The following is a 17,121-nucleotide window of genomic DNA, read 5'->3' as shown; positions in this document are numbered from 1 at the left end:
TCGACGCGGGCGGCATGTCGGGGGTGGCCCCTCGTGGCTCCTCCTGCCGCTGCTCTCCTCCTGTAAGCCCGGCAAGATCATCAATATGGTTACATGCTCCAACGCCCGCCAGCGAGAAGTAGGTAACAAACTCACATTGGGGGCTGGAGTGGGGGCTGTGCTGAGGGCTGGACTCCGGGTTGATGAAGATCGTCCCTGACGCACAAGGAGTGCTTGTCGGGGGCTCAGCACTCGTCGAGGCCCTGGATCTTTTCGCCACCCTCTGAGCCAACGTCTCCGTGTCCCTACAATGATGAAATCAAGCCAAGATGAAGTAATTCAAATGAGGAATCAGAGAACGGATATGGAAGCAAAGAGCTTACTCGTCCTCCTCCTCTACTCTCCTTTTCCTCCTCGGGCTAAAAGACCCAAGGTCGTAGCCGACCGCTGGGATGGTGCTTGCAGGGGAAGGGAACGGGGTTCTTGCACGCTTGGATGACGAAGGAGCGGCGACGTGTTTGGTCGAGGAGGAGGCAACAGCTGTGGCTCTCTTTGCTGTCGTGGCCTTCTCCTCCGCTTCCGCGGCCGAGCGCCTCATCTAGCGCATGGGCTGCACTTGAGCCCCTTGCCGCTGCGTGGCCCTGATAGACCGGACTGTCTCGCCGGAGCCGGCCCGCCACAGGACGTGTTTCTTCTTTGGGCCAGACGGGTCGCCCGCGTCAGACCCCTCCGCCTCGTCCGACTCCTCGGCCGCCTCTTCAGCAAGGGGGGCCCTGTCGGCGGTGCCGCTGGTTTCCCCAGCAGGCCCCGTCCATTCAAGGAATCTCCTCTCCTCTTCAGCCTCTTCGGCCTTGAAAGGATCAAGAAGAGGTGTCTAGAGGGGAGTGATTAGACACTAAGTACCAAAAGTTGCAGTTTTTAACTTCTTTAAGTTTAAGTGGAGTTTTGGCACAAGTTTAACAATCACAATACATAACAAGCAAGCATGCAAAGAGTATATGAGCAGCGGAAAGTAAAGCATGCAACTTGCAAGTATGTAAAGGGAAGGGTTTGGAGAATTCAAACGCAATTGGAGACACGGATGTTTTTGTCGTGGTTCCGATAGGTGGTGCTATCGTACATCCACGTTGATGGAGACTTCAACCCACGAAGGGTAACGGTTGCGCGAGCCCACAGAGGGCTCCACCCACGAAGGTTCCACGAAGAAGTAACCTTGTCTATCCCACCATGGCTGTCGCCCACGAAGGACTTGCCTCACTAGCAGTAGATCTTCACGAAGTAGGAAATCTCCTTGCCCTTACAAACTCCTTGGTTCAACTCCACAATCTTGTCAGAGTCTCCCAAGTGACACCTAGCCAATCTAGGAAACACCACTCTCCAAGAAGTAACAAATGGTGTGTTGATGATGAACTCCTTTCTCTTGTGCTTCAAATGATAGTCTCCCCAACACTCAACTCTCTACCACATGATTTGGATTTGGTGGAAAGAAGATTTCAGTGGAAAGCAACTTGGGGAAGGCTAGAGATCAAGATTCATATGGTAGGAATGGAATATCTTGGCCTCAACACAAGTGTAGGTGGTTCTCTGTCAGAAAATGTATGATGGAAGTGTAGGTTTGTTCTGATGGCTCTCTCCACGAATGAAGAGTGGGTGGAGGGGTATATACAGCCTCCACACAAAATCTAGTCGTTACACACAACTTGCTAATCTCGGTGGGACCGAATTGAGAAACTCGGTCGGACCGATTCAGCAAATCTAGTGACCGTTAGGATTTTTAGTGGGACTGACATGCAACTCGGTAGGACCGATATGATTAGGGTTAGGGCATAACGTAATATCGGTGAGACCGATTACACAAACTCGGTGGGACCGATTTTGGTAATAAGTTAACCAGAGAGTTGGTTAGGCAAACTCGGTAGGGCCGATTACACAAACTCGGTGAGACCGATTTTGGTAATAAGCTAACCAGAGAGTTTGCATTGTAATCTCGGTAGTACTGATTGCTCAAACTCGGTGAGACCGATTTTGGTAATGGACATACACAGAGAGATTACAATCCTATCTCGGTGAGACCGAGATCCCTATCGGTGAGACCGATTTGCCTAGGGTTTGTGGCAGTGGCTAAGACATCTGAACTCGGTGGCGCCGGATGGAAAGATTCAGTAGGGCCTAGTTAGAGTTTTGGTTTAGGACATATGTGGATGTGAGAAAGTAATTGAGGGCTTTGGAGCATATCACTAAGTATTTTGAGCAAGTAAGCCATTAAGCAACACCTCATCCCCTCTTGATAGTATTGGCTTTTCCTATAGACTCAATGTAATCTTGGATCACTAAAATAGAAAATGTAGAGTCTTGATCTTGGAGCTTGAGCCAATCCTTTGTCCTTAGCATCTTGAAGGGGTTCCACATCCTTTAGTCCATGCCACTCCATTATTGAACTTGTCTAAAACATACTAGGTAGAAGTGTTAGTCCAACAAGAGATACGTTGTCATTAATTACCAAAATCACCCAGGGAGCACTTGTGCTTTCAGGCCTTGTCCACCATGGTGTCGTAGCTGCCGGCCTCTGCGGCAAGTGCTTCCTCATCTGCCCTGGCGGCAATATATGCCACCTCTTCGTTGGTGGTGGAGCGGATGAGCTCTGGCTCGGCGCGGACGGTGCCCTCCAACAAGTTGTTGAAGAATTGCTGCACCAAGTCTGCCTCTGGCTCGACCCAGGTTGGGTCCAGGCCATGGGCATTGAAGACTGGTACCATAGCAATGATGTCGGTTAGGCGAGAGTTGTTGCTCAATGGATGCACCCCCGCCGGCAACCTGAACGGGTGGCCGGTGTTTCTGGTTTTTGCGGCCTTGCCAGTCCTCTCAGCGTTGTCGTCCTCATCGACTTTGAGCTAAAAGAGACTCTGGCATACAGAGCATGCTGCATCACCGTGAAGTTATGCTTCATTCCAGGGCGGAGCCTCATGATATCTGTTGCATTCTTGAAGTCCCAGGCCGGCCTCCCCTTATGGTGCAAAGGGGCGATACAGCGGCGGATGAAGTCAGCCCCAATCATCTCCAGTGTGAGGCCAACAGAGATGAGGCGATGAATTCTGGTGGTGGCGACCATGAGTTTCTTGTTTTCGGGGTCGAGATCGCTCAAATCGTTGCCGCGGAACGACAGACTCTAACGAACCTCACAAAACGGCCGTGGGTCCTCCTTCACAATCCAGCACCATCGTCCCCGCCATTCATCACACCGCTCCTTCTAGCCTCCCTCCGGATACACACCTTTGCTCGAAGCCCTGGGGATCCAAGTAACGCAGCCAGAAACAGCGTCCCCTGGCTGGATACGGGGGGTGAAGTAGTGGCGAAAGAGTGTCGTGTTGGGATGAACCCCGGCAAAACCTTCGCAAAGATGGGCGAAGAAGGCCATGCACGCCACAACATTTGGCGTGAAATCCAGAAGGCGGAAGCCAAATGTGTGCATGATGTCGTTGAAGAAGTCGGAGAAAGGGGGGTAGAGGCCGCAGGAAAAATAGTCAACAAAGAAGGGATAAGTTTTCGGACCAAGATTGGCAAAGGGGCGGGGATGACCACCGTGGTGGGATGCCCCGTCGTCTCCCTCCCCATAGATACCGGAAATGGTCCCTGAGGGTGAGCTCGTCGATCGATGAGACGAAGAGGGCATGCTTCTTCCGCAACTTCACCAACTCATTCTCCGACACCTCCTTCCCTGCGGCGGCCTTGGCCCCTCCTTGGCCTTGCTCGCTTTGGGCGCCATGGCGGCTGAGAAGAAGCAGGGGTCAGAAGCAATGTAAGCATAGCGGCGGCGAGCGAGGGGTGAGAGCTCTGGCTCAGATTTGGGGAAGAAAAGGCGAACGGCGGTTCTAAGATTGGGAGAAATAGAGAGGGTAAATGAGCAGTGCCCCTGCTCATTTCCCTTTTTATGGGGAAGGCGCGGGCCACCTCTTTACCATTTACTGCAGGGTGACGCATGCGTGCCATGCCCATCCCACGCGTGACCCCCACATCACGCACTCAATGCGGGTCGTGGGGAAGCGCAACTAACAGAAAGATCGCGGCGATCCATCTCTGCCACGCCCGCCCGCGCACTGTCTTGGGCCTGGCCCAACTACGCCTTGCGCTTATGTGTGGCCCAGGCCCGGGGGCTCCTGTCGGTGTACAAAAGTATGGGTACTTCTGTATCCCTTACTTGTGCACGGGCACTCGCAGCCACCCCTGCGGCAAGGCTTAACATGGCAGAGGAAGATAAAACATGAAGACTACCAAGACAGATACTCGAGGAACAAGGAGCAAAAGGCGAGCTGGACCTCCCACGGCAACACCCTTGCCAGGGCAACTTGCGCAGTGCCAGCAAGCCCATCACCCTTGAGGCTGAGAATTCTGACACCATCGACAATGTTAAGACCAAGATTTGAGAACGCATGTGTGGTAGCATGCAGATCTTCGTAGAGATTGATGGCCTGCGGATCCATGTGGGACCAGAAGACAAAGACCCCCGGCAAGATCCTTGCCAGGGGCGACTGCAAAGCCGCCCGACAAGCCTTGCCTGGAACGATCGCTGGGCCGCGACCAGACCCGCGACCGGCAAGGATTTGCCACCTCACCACCACTCCAGTGCGACGACTAGTGTGCCAACTAAGCAGGCACCTGTATGGCGGCATGAAGATCTTCGTGGAGGCTCTACCATTGTGACAACATAGCAGCTAGTTACCTAGCGTGGCACTGCATGCCTCGTTAGCCTGGATGCGTGTCGAAGCAAGGGGGAGTAGCAACGGATGGGTTGGCTTCTGTTGTCGTCCCCAATAAAGTAAGAGGACACATAGGCGACGCATTAAATGCATTTGTCCTACGGTGCCGAGCGATAAGCTTGTACACTATAGCTTGCCACCTCCTGTGTGCCACTGTGGCAACCCCTTTACGTATAAAAGGAGGCCCAAGGCATATAGAGAGAGGATTTGGACTTTTGGACCGTGCATGCACCATAGCTAGTTCGAAAGCTCAAGAACACATATATCCAGACAAGCAGGACTAGGGTATTACGCATATTTGCGGCCCGAACCTGGGTAAAGTCCCTTTGTGCTAATTGCTAGACCTACTCTTCGTGCAGCTAATTCCCGGCCGAATGTAGAAGGGATCCTTATGTTCCCATAGGTGTTCGTTTCCCCGACAAATACTTTGGTATGTCCAATTTTATCACCTTGTTCACTTAATTGTGGAAATCCATGTTTATGGAAATCTCAATGAATTGTTGCTGAGCTCATCAGCCACATCCTCATCTTTTCCATGATGAAATTGTACGAGATGTTCTAGCAGTTCCTACCGGATCCTTTGTGTTTCTGAAGTCCGACATTTACCTACTGACCATGTCAATGCTATCCCGAAGCATAGTTGTGGTATTCTGATCATCAAAAGGAATATTGGAAGTGCAATACTAAACTTGTTCTTGACCAATTATCCAAAAACCATGGCATGGGTAACATGATGAGTTTTGTTGCCCCTTTTCCCAAATGGTTATCTTGTTGAGTATATCAATCTCTGCTTGTCTTTTGGAAGGGTATACTTTAATACTTGAGTATAAACACATTTTCCTTTCGATTGGTCTAATTAATATCATAATCATATTTTTCATTTCCATTGTTTTGTTTAACCTTTCTTGTGATCTATATGATATAAGCAGTAATAATCCCTGCTTAAGTAAGCACCTCAGTGTACAACTCTGTCAGTAAGACCATGTTACTACTATTGATGACATTCTGGTAACACCGATGGACGAGAAATTTGCCTATTGGCCCACCTCGCCTTGCGAGTAGGAAAATGGTTCTCTTCGTCCCTCGCCCTTGGTACCAACGTTGTTGCCAACATAACTGACAGGCTATCCTCTAACATGCCTTGCTATCATGACCGTGCGAGATGTCACCGCCCTTCCTACTCTTGACCCACATGGTGGGCCCATAATCCAAAGTTCCACATGATCGAAACTAGACTCTCCTATACATATCCCTGTTTCCAAAGATATTCCTCGCGCTTAGCTTTGTATGTAATTCACGAGCCACCTTCCTAGTGATCTATTCTGGTATCAGACGGAATACTTATTCTCGTTGCTTTGAACCCCTTTCACACTCTTTTTCAGGCATCTAACGATTGTCTATCCATTCAAAACTTCTCATGGTACCTTCTTGCTTTGCTCTTGATATTTTCTTAAGTTTCAATTTTAGAGTTACTTTCCTCCACCATCCCTGATGTTATCTACCAGATAAGCAACCTTGTAGAGGACCGTTCTTCCGAAGTTACCCATTGTCCTTTCGTAAGTACGATGAAGACCCTGAAGAGAGGATGACGACTTCATCATGATGACCTGAAACAGTGGAATGTAGACATCAATGTAATGGCTCGACCTCTTCAAGATGAGCAACCAAGACCGTGAAGATCCGTTAGAATTTCATAACCAAACTTTCCCCCTTACTCCAGCCCTTAAAATCTCAGGACGAGATTTCTTGTAGTGGAGGAGATTTGTGACACCCCGATAGTCAAGCTACAGTAAATATCTGTTAATGATGCAAGGTCACCATAATTAAAATTTTGCAAAAGCTCGCTTGTTTCAAACTAAGTTTAAAGTAAAATTTAAATAACAAGTCAAATTATAGTTTCTTAAAATAGTGAATAAAAAATGTTCAAAAGGTTGTAAATATTCACTAACTAATTAACACATAGTAACCAGCATTTTGGAAATATTTAAATGCCTTTAAAATAACTAAAACAGGAGCTAACGACATTTGAATTAACCATTAAATGGCAAATAAATATTTAAAATATTTAAGTATATTCAAATCTTTTTGTGCAGGTCCAGAATATTGCAAAGTATTTAATGTGCTAACTAGAACATTTAACAAAATTCAAATGATAGCAAAAGAAAAGAAAAACAATAAGTAAAATAGTAAAACAGGAAATAAAAAGAGAAAAGGGAGAACTTACCTTTTCGGCTGGGCTCTATTCCACAGGAGCCAGCCGAGCCCAAGTCCCCTCCATTATCTTCAACCCTATGCACAAGGGCTCGGTGGACGCCGTTGGCGCATCCGTGGAGTGGATCCGCCACGGGGCGGCCATCCACAGGCCCCCGGAGCTCCATAAGGGCCTCGTTGACCCCTCCTCATAACCTAGCTTCCCCACTTCTCCCTTATCGCGCCGCCTCCCTCTCCCTTGTCGACTCCGCCCACAACTGAGCCGCCATCGCCATGGATCCCCTGTCCATGCGCCCACCGTGCTCGTCATTGCCTGCGGCCTTCGTCAGGAGGTGCGCTGGCCTCCCCTGCTTCACCTACAGCCATGGGATCGAGCCCAACGCCTCTGCATAGCTGGGGATCATCGTCGTCGTCCTCTGCAACCCGCTGGTGACCCGCTTCGAATTCTCCGCCATCCAGCGCTTCCGGCCACCAGCGAGCCTCCATGTTCTCCCCCGGTGAACACTGCATCCTCTCCCCTCATTTTCCTCTACTGCGTCACCCCCTAGATGCTCCGACTGCAATGGTTGAAGCTTGCTTCAGCCGCTCCCCTCGCCTAGTCAGCGCGAGCGTTATAAATCGGTAGTATAGTGTCTATTTCGTTTGATGCATTTGGTTGATGCATTTGCTAGTCGCATAGCATGCATATATACGTATTATATTGTGGCTAATGATTGATCTTGTGAGTGTAGGTAGCATTGGTTTTGATCCACTACCTGCACCCTGATACGTCCATTTTGCATCATGTTTTGTTACTGTTATTTATAATGTTTTTATGCATAATAATGCTTTATGGAGTAATTCTAATGCCTTATCTCTTATAATATGCAAGGTTCACATAAAGAGGGAGAATACTGGCAGCTAGAATTCTGGACGTCAAAAACCTACATCAGGACACCTATTCTGCACACTCCAAATTAGCTGAAAATTTATGGAGAAATATTTTGGAATATATAGAAAATACATAAGCAAATAACTACCGGAGGGGGGCCACCTGGTGACCACAAGACACCAGGGCGCGCCAGGCTCCCCAGGCGCGCCCTGGTGGATTGTGGTCAGCCTGGCCCACCTCCGGTGCCCATCGTCTGGTATATAGGTCATTTTGACCAAAGAAAAATTTAGGAGAGGACTTTCAGGACAGAATGGCGCCGTCTCAAGGTGGAACTTGGGCAGGAGCACTTTTGCCCTCCAGCGGAGCGATTCCGCCGGGGGAACTTCCCTCTTGGAGGGGAAAAAGCCATCATCATCACCAACAACCCTCTCATCTTTGGGAGGCCAATCTCCATCAACATCTTCAACAACACCATCTCTCTAAACCCTAGTTCATCGCTCGTGTTCAATCTTTGTACCGGAACCTCAGATCAGTACATGTGGGTGACTAGTAGTGTTGATTACATCTTGTAGTTGATTACTATATGGTTTATTTGGTGGAAGATTATATATTCAGATCCATTATGTTATTTAATACGCCTCTGATCTTGAGCATGAATATTATTTGTGAGTATTTACTTTTGTTCTTGAGGCCACACGAGAAATCATGTTGCAAGTAATCATGTGAATTTGGTATTCGTTCGATATTTTGATGATATGTATGCTGAGATTTCCTTAGTGGTGTCATGTGAACGTCGACTACATGACACTTCACCATATTTGGGCCCAAGGGAATGCATTGTCGAGTAGTTATTAGAGGATGGGTTGCTAGAGTGACAGAACCTTAAACCCTAGTTTATGTTGCCAAAAGGGTCTACCAAGGATGATCGGCATACTGTCGTCCTCGGGTATATCAAGAATAACAAACTCTGTTAAGATAGTGATGTAGGGTAGAACCCTAGTTGCCCGATCTTTCACGATTTGAGGGGATCCTACGAAGAACACGAAGAACATGAGGGGGAAAACGAGGGGAAACACAAGAGAAATCACTCAACCAACAAGATATGGTCACACATATGCTAGATCCTCGAAACACAAAGAGATACACGATTCAAATCCAACAAAGGACGGTACAAGTGGCGGTAGTTCTTCTCTGTGAGGAGGTCTTGAGGGGGTCTTCCCGTAAAGGGGTCTTGATATCTGCTTGGGGGATCTTCTTCGAAGAGGTCGTGAGCTCCGAGGAGAAGTAACCAAGTGGATGAGCAAAGCTCTCCCACAAATATGAGCTAATCCTTTGCTAACCCTTACTAGGAGGAGGAGGAGTTCTATTTATAGTCTAAGTGCAAAAGGGGGTGGAATGAAGGGTTACATGGGCTTCGGGACCGAAGCTGTGCACACACAGGCAGCGGACGTCCGGTCTCTATCGGTCGCTCACGGAGGTCCGGACGTCCAGTAGGGCTCGGATTTCCACTAATTTTGTTCTGTGATCAAGTTGTCGGACGTCAGATGTGGCCGGTCATCCGGCCGCGGGTCGTCCGTTTGGTTCAGTCGTCCGCTTGCTGGACAGTGTTTGTTGTAGCACTCGTCGGCTAGGACTTCAGGCGTCAGACGTCCGCTCCTGATCGGACGTCCGCTGGCTGGAGCGTCAGGCGCCGGACGTCCGGTCCTGGGCGGTCTTCCGCTCGCTGGACCTTCTTCGGGACTCTTCTTCTTTTCCTTCATACTCGGTATCCTCGCTGTCTTGGCAATTGGATGTAGCTATTTCGTGTCCTTCTTCTAAGTACCTGATCACACATAGTGTTTTCGCTTGACGTAGTAGCCATGTCTCATGTGTAGGAAGGAGTAGTTCGGAGAGGAGCGAGTTCACCTTATCTTCGATACCTTTGCTCGAGCTCTTGTCATTGGTCCAAGTGGTGTAGTGGGAGATGTAGATACGTCCATGGGTATGATCATGTGATGCTCCGCATCATCTCCCCCCCTTGGGAAAGATCCGACCTCGGATCAAAAGCTTCATCACCATGGTATGGCGAAAGGTCTTTGACATTGAAGATGTTGCTCATGTTGTACTTGTTGCTTGGTAGGTCGATTTCGTAAGCGTTGTTGTAGCGTGCTAGCACCTTGAAGGGTCCATCGGCTCGGGGTAGAAGTTTGGACTTGCGTTCGTTGGGGAAGCGGTCCTTGTGAAGGTGTAGCCGCACAAGATCTCCGATGTTGAATATCATGGGTTGCCTGTTGAGGTTGATCTTGGTCGCGAGTCATTGTACTTGGCGCTTGATGGTGTGCCTTGTATGTTCATGCATCTTCTTGAGGTAGCTTGATCGTGCACGCACGTCCATGTTGGTGCGCTCTTGTAGTGGAAGAGGTAGGATGTCCAATGGGGACAACGGGTTGAAACAGTAGACGACCTCGAAGGGGGACTTGCTGGTAGTCGAATGTCTTGCGCGGTTGTAGGCGTACTCGGCGATGGGTAGGCACTCCCCCCACTACTTGATGTTCCTCTTGATCAACATGCGAAGTAGAGTGGAGAGTGTACGGTTCGTCACCTCCGTTTGGCCGTCTGTTTAAGGATGGTATGCCAAAGAGAACAAGAGCTTGATTCCGAGCTTGGCGCATAGAGTCTTCCAAAAGTAACTCAAGAACTTGATGTCGCGCTCCAGGATAATTGTCTTTGGCACTCCATGGAGGCGCAAGATTTCCCTACAAAAAAATTTGCAATATGTGAAGCATCGTCTATCTTGTTGCATGGGATAAAATGAGCCATCTTGGAGAATCGGTTCACAACAACAACAACCACAGAATCCTTTCCATTTTGAGTTCTAGGCAAACCAAGTACAAAATCCATGCTAATGTCTTCCCAAGGTTGATAAGGAATAGGATGAAGCATGTAAAGACCATGGATTGAGCTTTTAACTTAGCTTTGCGACATGTAGAGCATCGGTTGGTGAAGCGTGAGACGTCGCAGAACATCTTGGGCCAAACATAGTTCTTGGAGAGCGTAGCGAATGTCTTGTCATGTCCAAAGTGTCTCATGAGTCTGCCTCCATGAGCCTCTTGCAAAAGGAGCAAACGAAGAGAAGACTCGGGAATGCAAAGTTTGTTAGCTCTCATAAGATAATCATCCTTGATGTAATATCATTCCCAAGATGTATGCGCCAAACACTTAGCATAAGGAATAGCAAAAGTAGGATCATGCGCATACAAGTGTTTGATGTGCTCAAAGCCGATGACATTCACTTCAAGTTTAGTGACAAACATGCATATGCGGGAAAGAGCATCCGCCACTACATTTTCCTTACCTTTGATGTACTTGATTACATAAGGAAAAGACTCGATGAATTCACTCCACTTAGCATGACAATTGTTCAACTCAGTTTGACCCTTTAAGTACTTAAGTGTTTCATGATCGGTATGAATGATAAATTCATGAGGGTGAAGATAATGTCCCCATTCACACAAGACTCGCACTAAAGCATATAGCTCTTTGTCATAGATGGGACAATTGAGTTGCGCTCCAAAAAGTTTCTCACTAAAGTATGCTATGGGGCGCTTCTCTTGTGTTAACACACCTCCTATGCCATTACCACTAGCATCACAATGAATTTCAAAAGGTTTGTCAAAGTTGGGTAATGCAAGCACGGGAGCATGAGTAAGCAAATTCTTAATCTCATTAAATGCGGTATCTTGGGATGGTCCCCAAACAAATGGCGCATTTTTCTTACTCAAAGAATGTAAAGGCTAAGCAATGGTGCTAAAATCCTTCACAAATCTACGATAGAAACCGGCTAAACCAAGAAAGCTACGCACTTGTTGCAAGTTGATTGGTTGGGGCCAAGTTTTAATGGCATTGATCTTAGATTCATCTACATGAACACCCTTAGAAGACACAACAAAACCCAAGAAAACAAGCTTATCAACACCAAAAAGGCATTTGTCCATATTAGCATAAAGGCGCTCTTTCCTAAGGGTTTGCAACACTGTTCCTAGATGGGTGACATGATCTTTGAGGGATTTGCCAAAGACAGGAGTATCATCAAAATAGACCACAACAAATACAACAATATAGGGACAAAGAGCAAAGTGCATAACTCGCATGAAAGTACCGGGTGCTTTGGATAAACCCATTGGCATAACAAGCCATTCATATAAGCCAAATTTGGTCTTAAATGTGGTTTTCCATTCATCACCTTCTTGGATGCGTATTTGATAGTAGCCACTCTTAAGATCAATCTTAGAGAAAATGGTGGCTCCGCTAAGCTCGTCAGGCATATCATCTAGGTGTGGAATAGGGTATTTATATCTAACGGTGATAGCATTGATGGGACGGCAATCGGAAACCATGCGATAAGTACCATCTTTCTTTGGAAAAAGTATGCCCGGAACAACACAAGGGATCAAGCTTTCACGTACTTGACCGTTGTCGATGAGTTGTTGTACTTGCCATTGGATCTCCTTAGTTTCCTCGGGGTTGACATGGTAGGGAGCTTTGTTAGGTAGAGGTGCTCTGGGGATGAGGTCGATTCGGTGCTCAATGCCTTGTAGTGGAGGTAGACCCGGAGGTAGCTCATCGGGGAAAACATCTTGGAATTCTTGCAAAAGAGAAGACAACACTAAAAGTAGATCATGAGAGGTGTTAGTTTTTGGTGCCTCGTCCTTGCACAGAAGTACATAGTGCATAACACGTGATGGGTTCTCACACACTTCTCTCATCTCACTTTTGGTGGCAAATAGGACTAAGTTTTTCTTGTCGCTCATCGTGGAGGCACTCGATTTTGGCTTGTGGCGCTCACTTTATTTTGGATGGGTCAGTCTCTCACTCTTTTCTCCATGATGGGTGGCTTGCTTGTCAGCTATCACTTGACTTGGAGACATAGGTCGTAGGACGTACTCATTTCCTTTCACCTTGAAAATATAGTGATTGGTACGCCCATTGTGGATGACGCCGCGGTCAAATTGCCATGGTCGACCAAGAAGGAGGTGGCAAACGGACATCGGGATGACATCACACTCCAAAGTGTCTTCATATGCTCCAATTTTGAAGGAGACTTTAACCGTATGCTCAACTTGGATAGTGCCGGAATCGCTTAGCCATTGAACCTTGTAGGGGTGCGGGTGCTTCATCTTGACCAATTTGAGCTTGGAGCATAGTTCTTCACTTGCCAAGTTGTAACAACTCCCTCCATCGATGATGACCTTGATGGACCTTCCATTGATGCCGGCCTTGGTGTTGAAGATGTGGCATCTTTGGTCTTCTTCTTGTTGATGTTGAAGAGTCAAGACTTTGGAGACAACAAGAGCGGTGATCGAATCCTCATCACAAAAGACTTGATCATCTTCATCTTCATTCACGTGCCAGTGCATAGCCAATTTCTCAAGGGCTTCCTTTTCCTCTTCACTCATGGAGTCATATGTTTCGTCGTTGTTGAGGATCATGGTTCACTTGTTGGTACACTCAAAGGATTTGTGGCCTCGGCCGCTGCAAGTGAAACACTTGATGGAACTTGTCTTGACGGTCTCATAGGTTGGAGTATATGATGGAGTGTGCGGCTTGAAGTTGCTCATAGTAGGAGGACGACTTGAGGTTGTCAAAGTTTTCTTGTAACTCGACTTGTCGCCGTTGTTTGTAGATGGCGTGGTTGAGGTAGAAGGAGTTGGAGTCGTTGAAGCTTGGGTGTTGGAGAAGTCGTAGCTCTTGGATGAGTACTTGGCGTACTTGAAGTCATCTTGCACTTGACGTTCCGCTTTGGTAGCTTGATGCACGAGCTCAATGAGGTTGGAGTAGGGTTGGAAGTCGGCAATCTTCTTGATGGGATGATTAAGGCCATTCAAGAAATGTGCCATAGTTTGCTCATCATCTTCCGTGGCATTGGCTCTTATCATGCCAATCTCCATTTCCTTGTAGTATTCTTCAGCACTCTTTGTTCCTTGCTTGAGGAGTTGGAGCTTCTTGAAGAGATCGTGGTTGTAGTAGGTTGGCGCAAAGCATGCACGCATGACATCTTTCATTTCCTCCCATGTGGTGATTGGTGGTTCACCTCTTGCTACTCGGCGCTCAAGGACTTGTTCCCACCATATGAGCACATAGTCTTGGAACTCAAGGGATGCCATAGCGATCTTCTTCTCTTCCTCATAGTTGTGCAAGCGAAAGATCTTGTCGACCTTCAATGCCCATGATAGGTACTCTTCAGGATCATTGCTTCCATTGAACTTGGGCATGGTGAACTTGAGATTGCCATAGTGTTGCTCTTCATTGTGTTGGGGTCGAGGATGATGATGACTCCCTTGACATGGAGGATTGTCAATCTCATGTTGCTCTTAGCGTGGAGGATTTCCATAGTCATCTTGCTCTTGATGAACTTGAGGTTGTGGAGGAGCTTGTCGAGCTTGTGGAGGAGCTTGAGGAACTTGATGATGCACACGTGATTGATAAATCCTCTCTTGGACTTCCTCGCGTGCTTCTTGTTGCTCGCGCATTTGAGCATTGCGGTCGGCGAAGGCGCGACTTGTGTCATGTAGTGCATGTTGCACCTCAAGTGCTTGGGCTTCACGCCGTTGTTGTTGTTGACGGAGTGCTTCGGCGTCTTGTTCGTCTTGGTGTTGGCACGCTCGCTCTTCCTCTTGGTGACGTTGACGTTGACGATGTGCTTGCTCGTCGAATTGCTCTTGTGGATGGTTGCCATGAAGAGGGTTGTGGTTAGCTTGATGGTCTTGGCGCGCGGCTCGACGTAGAGTGTTCGATGTCCGTGTATTTGAGCCGGAGAGAGTGTCGCCGGAGTGACGACTCGAGCGACTCCGTCTTGAGTACGACGAAGTGGTGGAATGGCGGTTGATCACCAAAGCACGAATCTCGTCCATTCTTGCATCGTTCTCTTGTTTGTGTGCTTCAAACTTGTTGTCAAAGTAGTCCCTCATTGCTTGTTGTTCTCGATGTAAGGCTTTTTGTGCACCAAAGAGGTGGCTCTTGGTGACATAGGATGACATGTCGTCGTCTTGCTCGATGAAGAGTGGGTTGGTAGAAGAACTTGGCCTATCCATCATTCCAAGCAAATATGTGAGTGGGAGAAAGAGAAGAACTTATACCAAATGTACCTTGACCGATGTTGAAGATGGATCAATGATCACTCAAATGTGGAGCATGGAAATAGCACAATTGGTACCAATTCTTGTCGGTTCTCACAACTACACAAGTAAAAGCTTATGGTGGAGCTCGGTTAGGATGGTGGCACAAAATTTGATCAATTGTTAATGAGCCTCAATAATGTTGGCAAAGATTCACAAATTTGCAAATGCAACAAGTAGACCAATAGCAAGATATGGTACACGGAAACACACACGCAAATAGATAAATGGGGTCGTGCAACCAAGGAATGAGCCAAAATGTGGAATCCACGAAAATGCTCATGTTGCACAATAGAGAGACGCTAGCACGATTGCACAATAGGCGGACACTAAAAAACTTGTGCACAACCTACTAAGCAAAACTGCAACGACTTCTATCCCAAGTATGTTATATGTATGGTATTTCGATGATATGATCCAAGATGATCTAGTATGACAATCTTAATGATGTATGATGCTATGGTTCTTGCTTATAATCTCTTTGCTTATCTTTTCCTTTTTGCTTAAAAGCTTGTTTGGCTCTTTCTCTTTTGAGCTCTTTTCTCATGCCAAACTTCACGAACCAACATAGCAATTGTGTATGCGATGACAACTTTGTGACACAAAAGATGATACCAAGATATGCACCACTATGATATGGTATGTATGCCATGGAAAGTATGATCACTAATGTGCACAAGTCATGTTGCCGGCAATACTCAAAGGCTAGTCTCGATGGGTAAGCAACACAAAAGTAAGGCTATGGTGGTTATCAATGCAATGCCATGGAATAGACAAAGATGTCGTCGAGGTTACCGCCGTGGTAGTCATTTGTAATCACGGACGGTTGTTGGCGATGACGAGTCCTTCGCGGAGATGAGCGGTGGTGATGTTGATGTCAAACCATACCTATATAGCTGAAACACAATAGGACACGGGAACCACAACTCAAAATCTCAAATACCAAAACAAGTCAATATTGTTGGAGGTGGTAGCGGTAAAGAGATGGTGGTGCTTGTGGAAAGCGGTGGTGGTATCGGAGTTTGCAAACGATGGTGGAAGGTGGAGATGTGGTGGTGGCTGAACTGAAATTTTTCAGTTTTTGTCAGGGATTAACGGACATCCGGTGGGGAGCGCTCGTCCGGTCGTCATACGTCCAGTCGCTGGCGGACGTCCGGTGCCTGGGCGATTTCGGGCATGGGGTGAACAACTCAGGTTCGTGGTGGAGGCGGTGAATTTTGTCAAATCCGAGCGATTTTGTGGATGGAAATGGTGGAGAAGGTGGGGATAGCTAGATCCACACATGACAAAGCAAATCCATGGATCAAATCCAATAAAACTTCATCACACTAACAAATCACAAAAAAAATTGGGGCTATTTTTGGTTGGGATTTTCGGATTAGGACGAAAAACAACAAAATCAAGCTAGAAAACAAGGGGTAGGGGCTCCAAATACGTGATCAACGTGGCTCATTATACCAAAGATGATGTAGGGTAGAACCCTAGTTGCTCGATCTTTCACGATTGGAGGGGACCCATGGAGAACACGAAGAACACGAGGGAAAAAACGAGGGGAACACGAGGGGAAACACGAGAGAAATCACTCAACCAACAAGATATGGTCACACTTATGCTAGATCCTCGAAACACAAAGAGATACACGATTCAAATCCAACAAAGGATGCTACAAGTGGCGGTAGTTCTTCTCCGTGAGGAGGTCTTGACGGGGTCTTCCCGTAAAGGGGTCTTGGTATCCGCTTGGGGGATCTTCTCTGAAGAGGTCGTGAGCTCCGAGGAGAAGTAACCAAGTGGATGAGCAAAGCTCTCACACAAATATGAGCTAATCCTTTTCTAACCCTAACTAGGAGGAGGAGGAGTTCTATTTATAGTCTAAGTGCAAAAGGGGGCGGAATAAAGGGTTACATGGGCTTCGGGCCCGAAGCTGCGCACACACAGGCAGCGGACGTCCGGTCTCTACCGGTCGTCCGGTTGCTCGCGGAGGTCCGCACGTCCGGTAGGGCTCGGATTTCCGCTAATTTTGTTTTGTGATCAAGTTGTCGGACGTCCGATGTTGCCGGTCGTCCGGCCGTGGGTCGTCCGGTTGGTTCGGTCGTCCGCTTGCTGGATAGTGTTCGCTATAACACTCGTCGGCTGGGCCTTCAGGCGCCGGACA

This window comes from Triticum dicoccoides, chromosome 1B, assembly GCF_002162155.2.
Source record: "Triticum dicoccoides isolate Atlit2015 ecotype Zavitan chromosome 1B, WEW_v2.0, whole genome shotgun sequence".
In the NCBI taxonomy this organism is placed as follows: Eukaryota; Viridiplantae; Streptophyta; class Magnoliopsida; order Poales; family Poaceae; genus Triticum; species Triticum dicoccoides.
Note: the sequence above shows the minus strand (reverse complement) of the source record.